Here is an 8,358-nt window from a genome sequence, read left to right as displayed (position 1 = left end):
TAACTAGTTTGATGCAATTTATATAATCTTTGTGAGTGGTGCATAGTTATATCTTTAATCTATGTCTTTTTAGTCTTCTTCTCTTAATTAAATAATAATAAAGCCTACAAGAAAACACACCATAAGTGAGGATTGGTGTTGTAAGGGATATATGAGGATTTTGGTGATATTCTACTCAATATGATTTGGGTTATATGGAGTTGGCTCTTTTAATAAAGGAGAATGAGAAATTTTTATTATGTTGATTGGTCTGATTAAATTCTTAATAGTTTCTAATTATATAATTTAGTTATTAATATACAATCCTAAGTACTACATATACACGATTAATTTACCTTTCCCTATATCTAAAGTAGGAGATATTGAAGTTATAACTTTATTTGATAAAATCATTGTACTAAAGCGTAGTACTATATATATATATATATATATATATACCACAAGTAATAGTTATTTTTTACGGATGGAAGTATTATATACAGGGTACTTAGTAGCTTTTATATAATCTAAGTCGTCGGATCGTCTTTTGTAAATATTTTTAATCAAACTGTTTTCATTATAAATATTAGACTATTAAAAGTGATTTAAATTCTTTTTCATATTAATATTGAAATAAACATGCATGTATTTTCAATGCTCAACTACTCTACAAGAACTGCTAATAAACAAGTAGGGTTATGAAATATTCAATGGATATCCTCCATCATTTTAAATGTAAATTGCAATATCTTGATATTTTCTCATAAATCCTCCCCCCCTCCCTTCCCACATATTTTTTCCTTCCTCTTTAACTAGTCACTCAATTTACTATGCAACTTTAATTTGTTTGATAGATATGAAATTAAGAGACCTTCATACCCATTTACTTACAACATTTAACTGTTATGAAATATATACCACTATACAAACTTCATGCTGCAAATCATATCACAAAATATTATACCAATTTACAATAATGCTTACAAATTAATGAAAAGTTACTCTATTACATAAATTGATGATACGATCTAAAAAGTTTAGACCAAGATTCTATGTACGTAAATATGCCAAATTGCCAACCAATCAATTAACATTTTTTATATTTTGTTGAACGCTAATTAATGAAATAGACGACATATAATCCATTCCTCAATCTATGGTAATGTTTAAACTCTTCATTATATATATGATCAGATCACATTTAAACGGTTATTAATAGCTACTAATTAAGAAAATGAAGAATATTTTATTCCTTTAAAAAATGCGCTAGTTGGTCAAATACATACTTAAATTAGCGAGTGAATGACACCAACATCATCAAAATTCACTGCCTTTCTCATTATAGATCGAGACAAACTTGATAATTTTGTTTAGTATATATACCCAAGGACCAAAGCTATATTGACGATTTCAAAATTCCACCAGCCTGCTTTACATAGAAATGTACCATGCATATGATGGTGCATGAATTTACTCCCTCAAATTCATAGTATTATCATTGTCTCGTATTTGGCAACAACAACAATTGACTTAAATAGGTACTTAGGTTTCTACACAATTCCATAGACAATTCAATTTGACAAGCAAAAAGCAAAAGCAACAAATCGTAAAGATCGAGGTTAAATTTATCATTTAACGAATTTAATTGAATTCATCAATTGACCACCTCAAATTCAATCATGTAAATAATAAAATTGACCAACTAAATAAGCTTGATTGGGCGATGAAGGTTGTTCTTGAAGCTAGTTTATGAAATCTTTTGGTAGGTGAAATTTTACGCCAATTGTTACTCTTACATCATATTTGTCAAATCCTATTTGCTCCTCTAATTTTGTGAAGAATTAATAAATCAAAATTTCACCAATAAATTAGTTTGTTTTTCTTAATTACATTGTAAGAATCTAGGCCCACGTTGTCCAATCACAAGGTTGCCAAGTATAGAAGCACCAAATTTAATGTTAATTTTTGTGGAAATCGATAAAAACAAATGTTAATAGTAGAAAGTTACTTTGCTAATACCCATGCTCATGCTTTGTTGTGCCCCATTTGAGGAAATTAATCTCTTTAACTAATATGATAAGATAAACATTAGTTGTATATGACACTCGTATATGATACATATATATTCTCAAATTAATGCACAGGTATATTCAAATTTTGGATCTCTAAAGTTAATGAATTATGCTCATTTCTATGCTGGTTCATTATGAAATAGATAATTGATTACTTAGTAATAAAAAATCCGATAATAAAATGTGTTTCGGTTGAAAACAATGGGACCTTGCCGAAGGTCCACTAAAATGGAGAAGACTGGATTCGATCCAAGCTGTGTTGGGCCGAAGGTTTCCTGCACAGTGAACACACGTAAACTAGCCTCGGGGGTGTTTCCGAGGAAGGCCCCTCCGATGCTAAAGTCAGTACAATGTGTAAAAAGGAAGACACTATGCAAGAGAGTTTGTAGCTTGAGGCTTTTGTGGAGTATTTCTCAATGCAAGAATGAGCATATGAGTTGGAATAATCCGTGTATGAGATAATGCATGTGTTGTTGTTGTGTCTGATCTCGTATGTGATGTTATGAGATGTCCTCTTGAATGTGTTAATATGAGGGCTTTTATACCTCATCATATTTGGAGAGGTTGGGCTTTAGCCCAATTGGCTTACTTTGTGGGCTGACTTTTGACTTTTGAGCAATTGGAGAGTTGAACCTTGACCTTGGGCTTTTAATTGGATCATTTAGTGCTCCGGCCCAATTTTGACTAAATTGGACCCAAACAACTTGCCCCCCAGACCCGATTTGGAAGAATGACGGGTCGGGTTTGATTTAACTCAGAAAAGGAGGGAAGTAAATGATTTAATTGATCCAAAAATTTGAATTTAAACCGTAATTAATGAGATAACAACGGTTAATGATTTGCGGAAGTTGGACGGATAATGGGCAGTTTAATCACAAGACATGTGTTTAATGGTTACTTAGTGGGTACTTAAGAGAAATTAAAGCACAGACTCTTCGTATCCCGTACCTGGAGATATAAACAGAGGCGCGTCATTCTCCTCACTTATTCACCAACACAAACCCAGAATTCTTCGAGAGAGAAACCGAGAATCCGTGTCAAAACTTCGCAAATTCCCCCGAGCATTGAGCTTAGAAACTGAGACTTGCCACTACGAACTCGTAAATCGGCAAATTTCGCTTCAGATTAAGGTAAATTCCTTTGATTTCAGTTTATTTTTCTTCGAATTCGAACTCCTTCCCTTTTTCTTTCGACTTTTCTCTTCGAAATAGTCCATGGCAAGAGGAGTTAGAGGTAGAGCCCGTGCTCCAAGAAGAGCAAGGCCGATTCCCGATCCTAGGAATAGGATTGGGACCTGGAATGGTCGAAGGCCGGAGTCTGACCCTGCTGATGGGATTAGGGCGACTCCCCTTTCCTCGGCTCCTCCTCAAAGAACGGATGAGCCGAGTGCTTCTGGACGGGATGATGAAATTCCCGCTGTCCTTTGGGATATCCTCCCTGGGTTTTCAGAGTGGGAGAATGCCGAAGTCGCTTCGGCCATGATAAAGAACCGCCCCTACTCATGGTGGGTAGAGAACGCCGATCAATATCGATTTGCTGAGCAAATTGAGTTGCACTACGGCATTTTTGAAGCTGATGGATATTGGTGCCGAATGCCCTCAGCATCCGATAGAATCCATCGTCCACCCCCGGGGTATGTGGGGGTGTACACGAGACAGCTTCAGTATGGGCTGAGGTTCCCTTTGGACGTTTTCGTCCGAGACTTGCTGATCCATTACAACATTTCCCTATGTCAGCTAACCCCCACCAGCATCCGAAGGGTGATGACATACTTATGGGTCTGCAAGTTCTTCAGATACGTGCCGAACCTGCACTGCTTCAGAAAGCTCCATCGGCTAGTGCCAAATATTCAGAGTGGGCACGGAAGCCATGGTTCTGGGTGGTATCGGATTGAGTCCCGGCCCCAATACTTGACCATGTGGCCAAATGACTCTTCAGACAAGGACTGGAGAGGTCAATGGATTTGGGTTAGGGCACCCATAGATCCGGGCCACCCTTGCGTCTTCAGCGCTCCCCGGTACTTAGCTGAGCCTGATCCCGAAATGGGAAGTTTAGGTCCCCCCGCAGATAACGGGGCGGATCCGAACCTGGATCAGCAACATATCTTCGGCAAGCTGCCGAACCCGAGGGGGAGTGGTCGAATGCAGCATATCCCGGAGACTTGGCTCCCCGATACGCATTACGTTTTCCAAGAGAATATGCTAGCAGCTGTTGGCCTCAGCCGAAAGTTTAAGGATGGTAAGCTTCTTCGGCTGGGGCCGAGGCTTTTAACTACCTCTTTTTCTTCTCTCGCTTTGCTTTTTTATGCTGTGCCAACATATCTGAGCTAAACTTTTTCCCTTTCCTTTTTTCAGAGCGGGACGAGACCAACGTTGGTATTAACTACGCTCGTCTTGGTGTTAACCGAGAGCGAGTTGTAACTGAACGGGCCCCGTCTATCACTGAGCCGAGGCATAGGGAAGTTCATCTGGACTCTTCCCACTTCCAAATTGAGGCTGTTGCTCTGTATCAGAGGCAGAAGCCTTGGTGGAAGAAGAGAGACCCTTGGTTTCAGCTGCTGAACGAGGAAGCTGAAGCTGCCCGCACAGCCGAAGAGGTTGCACGGGTACTTGAGGCTTGTGAAGGAGGAGAAGGGTCCTCCAGAGCTGCTGAAGCCGAAGCTGCAGCTAGAGCAGCTGAAGAAGACGAGGCTTTGCTGAAAACCTCGGTGAGCTTTCAGACAACTTTTTTCTTTTCTTTTTTTTTTTTTTTTTTTTTTTTTTTTTTTACTCACACTCTTCTTCCCCCCTGTCTGTTACAGTCTGAAGAGAGTAACAGACACAGAGAAGGCAAAGCTCCTGTTCGTCCCGAAGATCAAATACAAGAGTCTTCAGACTCAGATATGGACGAGCAGCCCCTTCTGAAAAGGCGCCGAAGGATGGCCATCATCGGCCCTCATGATTTTCAGCAGAGGCCGATGACCATCGGCGTCGCAATAAGGGAACCTGAGGAAGGCAATGGATCGCCGAGGGTTCCCCAGCCAACACCCCAATCTCCTCAAAAGACCCCTCCGCCACCTCCTGAGATGGAGGTGGATCAGAGAACTCCCGAACCTAAGGGAGGGGTCCAAGAAGAAACCAAGGAGAGTGCTGCTGAGCACGAAAATAAAGATGCCGTGATGTCAAGTGCTGAAGGCTTCACGGCAGATATCGCCAGAGAGGTTGAGGCTTTCGTCCTCACCCCTGAAGAAGAGGAGGTCATAGTACTTGACTCCTCTGAGAAGGATGATGCTGAGACAACCAAAGCTAATCAAGCTCCATCGTCGTCCTTCCCTTCTTTCCAGACTCTGCATTCTGGAGAAATGGGTTTCTCGGCCCCCCGAATTCCAATCCCAGATCACATCTGGGACCTCATATGGGGTCAAAACCGAGAAGGAGCTGCAGCCTACTTCGGCAATTTTGCTGGCATGTCCGAAGTAGACAGGGCAAGGATCTGGTCGCTGAAGGCCACTGCTGGGATGGGCGAATCCAGTAGATCAGTTCCTGACCCAGCCAGGTCTAACCAACTGCTGATGATGCAGGTAATTTTCCTTCATTTCCTCCGAAATTCAGCTCTATTTTTTTTTTCTTATTACTTATTTTTTTTTGTCTTCCTGTTTTCAGTTCGTGCACAATCAGACTCTCACTGTAGAGCTGATTGATACCCTACAAGATAGGGTAGACGCTGCTGTGCACGAAAGGAAGGTGGCTGAAGAGGAAGTTAAGCTTGCTAAGCTGAAGCAAGCAGCAGCTGAAGAGAAGCAGCAGGAGGTTGAGGAGTACGGTAAAAAAGCTGCCGAAGCTCTGAAAACCTTCTGCGATGCTATGGAGATGGAGGTTTTTCCCCCACTGATGGAAGGGGAAAAATTCCTCCAGGAGCATATGGGAGTGGACGTCTCCAAATTCAAGGCTGCTATTGAGAGCCGAATTCAAGAAGGAACTGCTGCACAAGCTGAAGTGCAGCAGCGTCTAGAGGCTCTTGAAGCCAGCCGAATGGCTGCTGAAGAGTTGCTCTTGGCCAAAGACGTCCAACTCTCAGAGGCTGCTGCTGCTGCTGAAGCTCAAAGAGCTAAATTCCAAGAGGCTGAGGATCAACTGCTGATCCAGAAAGTTGAAGTGGCCCAAGCTCAGACAAAGGCTTTCCAAATTCAGCAAGAGCTGAATGAGCTGAAGGGTTCCTCCTCCAAAGTCGCTGAACAGCTGAAGAAATCCAAGGAAGACTTGGAGGAGACCCAGAAGAAGCTGGCTGATGCTGAGGCTTTACTCAAAGTCCGTGTTTACACCCAAGAGGAATATGAGATGGGTTTCAGAAACGGATTCCGAGTATGCCGAAGACTCTGCCTTCATGCTGAGCCGAAGCTGGACTGGTCTAAATGTGCTGAGTGGGTCCAGAATCCCGAAGACCCTCACATGAAGTATGCAACTCCAGCTGAAGCTGAAATTCTTAAGGCTGAGGAAGCCGAAGAGGAAGCTGAAAGACTGGAGTTGGAAGCTGAGCAGAGGGAAAGGGAGGCTCGGCAAAATGCAAAGCCCGCCTCTTCGGCTGCTGGGGCTGAGGCCACCATGGGACTCAACGCTGATCAGTCTGATCCCCCGGCTGAAGCATAGGAACTCGGGCAGTCGTCTTCAGAATCTTGCGGTTCATCATGTGCTTAACTTTAGACTTGCCGCTTTCTGAGTTTTTTGCCTTGTTTTTTGCTTCAGCTTGCCTTGTCGTACAGCAGTTTTATTTTTTTGCTTATGTACGTATTTCGGCAGCTGTTATTTTCCGCTTGTGGGCGGCTGCCGATACTGAATTATTGAACTTGTAGCTCAAAAATTTTTTCTTCAGTTGCTTTATTTTTGAATGCTTTACTGTTTCTTTTCTTCAACTCTGCCGAACATAGCTGCACTGCGTGCTTCTTGCCCCCACAGAAATTGAAGTATGACTTTAGTTGAATAAGCAATTTCTGAACTTCTTCAAAATAGATATCCGAAACACAGGGCCAACTTAAGGCAATGCTTCTGGGATACAAGTCTTACTGAAGATTGACTGTCTGAAAGTTGGATATCCGAAACACAGGGCCAACTGAAGGCAATGCTTCTGGGATACAAGTCTTACTGAAGATTGTCTGAAAGTTGGATATCCGAAACACAGGGCCAACTGAAGGCAATGCTTGGGATATTAGCTTTCTGGGACTAACCTCTTTAGAACAAGTCTTACTGAAATTTGACTTCAGCTGAAAGACCAGCGTTCTTAAAGAAGACGTATATCCGAAACACAGGGCCAACTTAAGGCAATGTTTCGGATAATGGCTCTCTGGGATACAAGGCTCAGTTAAGGCAATATCCCAGGATTGTCCATGGACTCATGTCTTTGGAGAACAGGTCTTACTGATGTTTGATTTCAGCTGAAAGACCAGTGTTCTTTAAAAAGACTGAGTTTTGTAAGCCATCTGAAACCCAGTTACCCGAAGGCGAAGGTTTCAGACGAGGCTGATTTAAAAAGGCTGTTATCCTTGATTTTCTGTCTATCTTTGAAAAATGGATACCCGAAACACAGGGCCAACTTAAGGCAATGTTTCGGATAATGGCTCTCTGGGATACAAGGCTCAGTTAAGGCAATATCCCAGAATTGTCCATGGACTCATGTCTTTGGAGAACAAGTCTTACTGAAGTTTGACTTCAGCTGAAAGACCAGTGTTCTTTAAAAAGACTGAGTTTTGTAAGCCATCTGAAACCCAGTTACCCGAAGGCGAAGGTTTCAGACGAGGCTGATTTAAAAAGGCTGTTATCCTTGATTTTCTGTCTATCTTTGAAAAATGGATACCCGAAACACAGGGCCAACTTAAGGCAATGTTTCGGATAATGGCTCTCTGGGATACAAGGCTCAGTTAAGGCAATATCCCAGAATTGTCCATGGACTCATGTCTTTGGAGAACAAGTCTTACTGAAGTTTGACTTCAGCTGAAAGACCAGTGTTCTTTAAAAAGACTGAGTTTTGTAAGCCATCTGAAACCCAGTTACCCGAAGGCGAAGGTTTCAGACGAGGCTGATTTAAAAATTTTCAACTGTTGCTGTTATCCTTGATTTTCTGGCTATCTTTGAAAAATGGATACCCGAAACACAGGGCCAACTTAAGGCAATGTTTCGGATAATGGCTCTCTGGGATACAAGGCTCAGTTAAGGCAATATCCCAGAATTGTCCATGGACTCATGTCTTTGGAGAACAAGTCTTACTGAAGTTTGACTTCAGCTGAAAGACCAGTGTTCTTTAAAAAGACAGGTTTTGTCAGCAATCTGAAACCCAG

The sequence above is a fragment of the Chenopodium quinoa genome, unplaced genomic scaffold (assembly GCF_001683475.1).
Source record: "Chenopodium quinoa cultivar QQ74 unplaced genomic scaffold, ASM168347v1, whole genome shotgun sequence".
Classification (NCBI taxonomy): domain Eukaryota; kingdom Viridiplantae; phylum Streptophyta; class Magnoliopsida; order Caryophyllales; family Amaranthaceae; genus Chenopodium; species Chenopodium quinoa.
Note: the sequence above shows the minus strand (reverse complement) of the source record.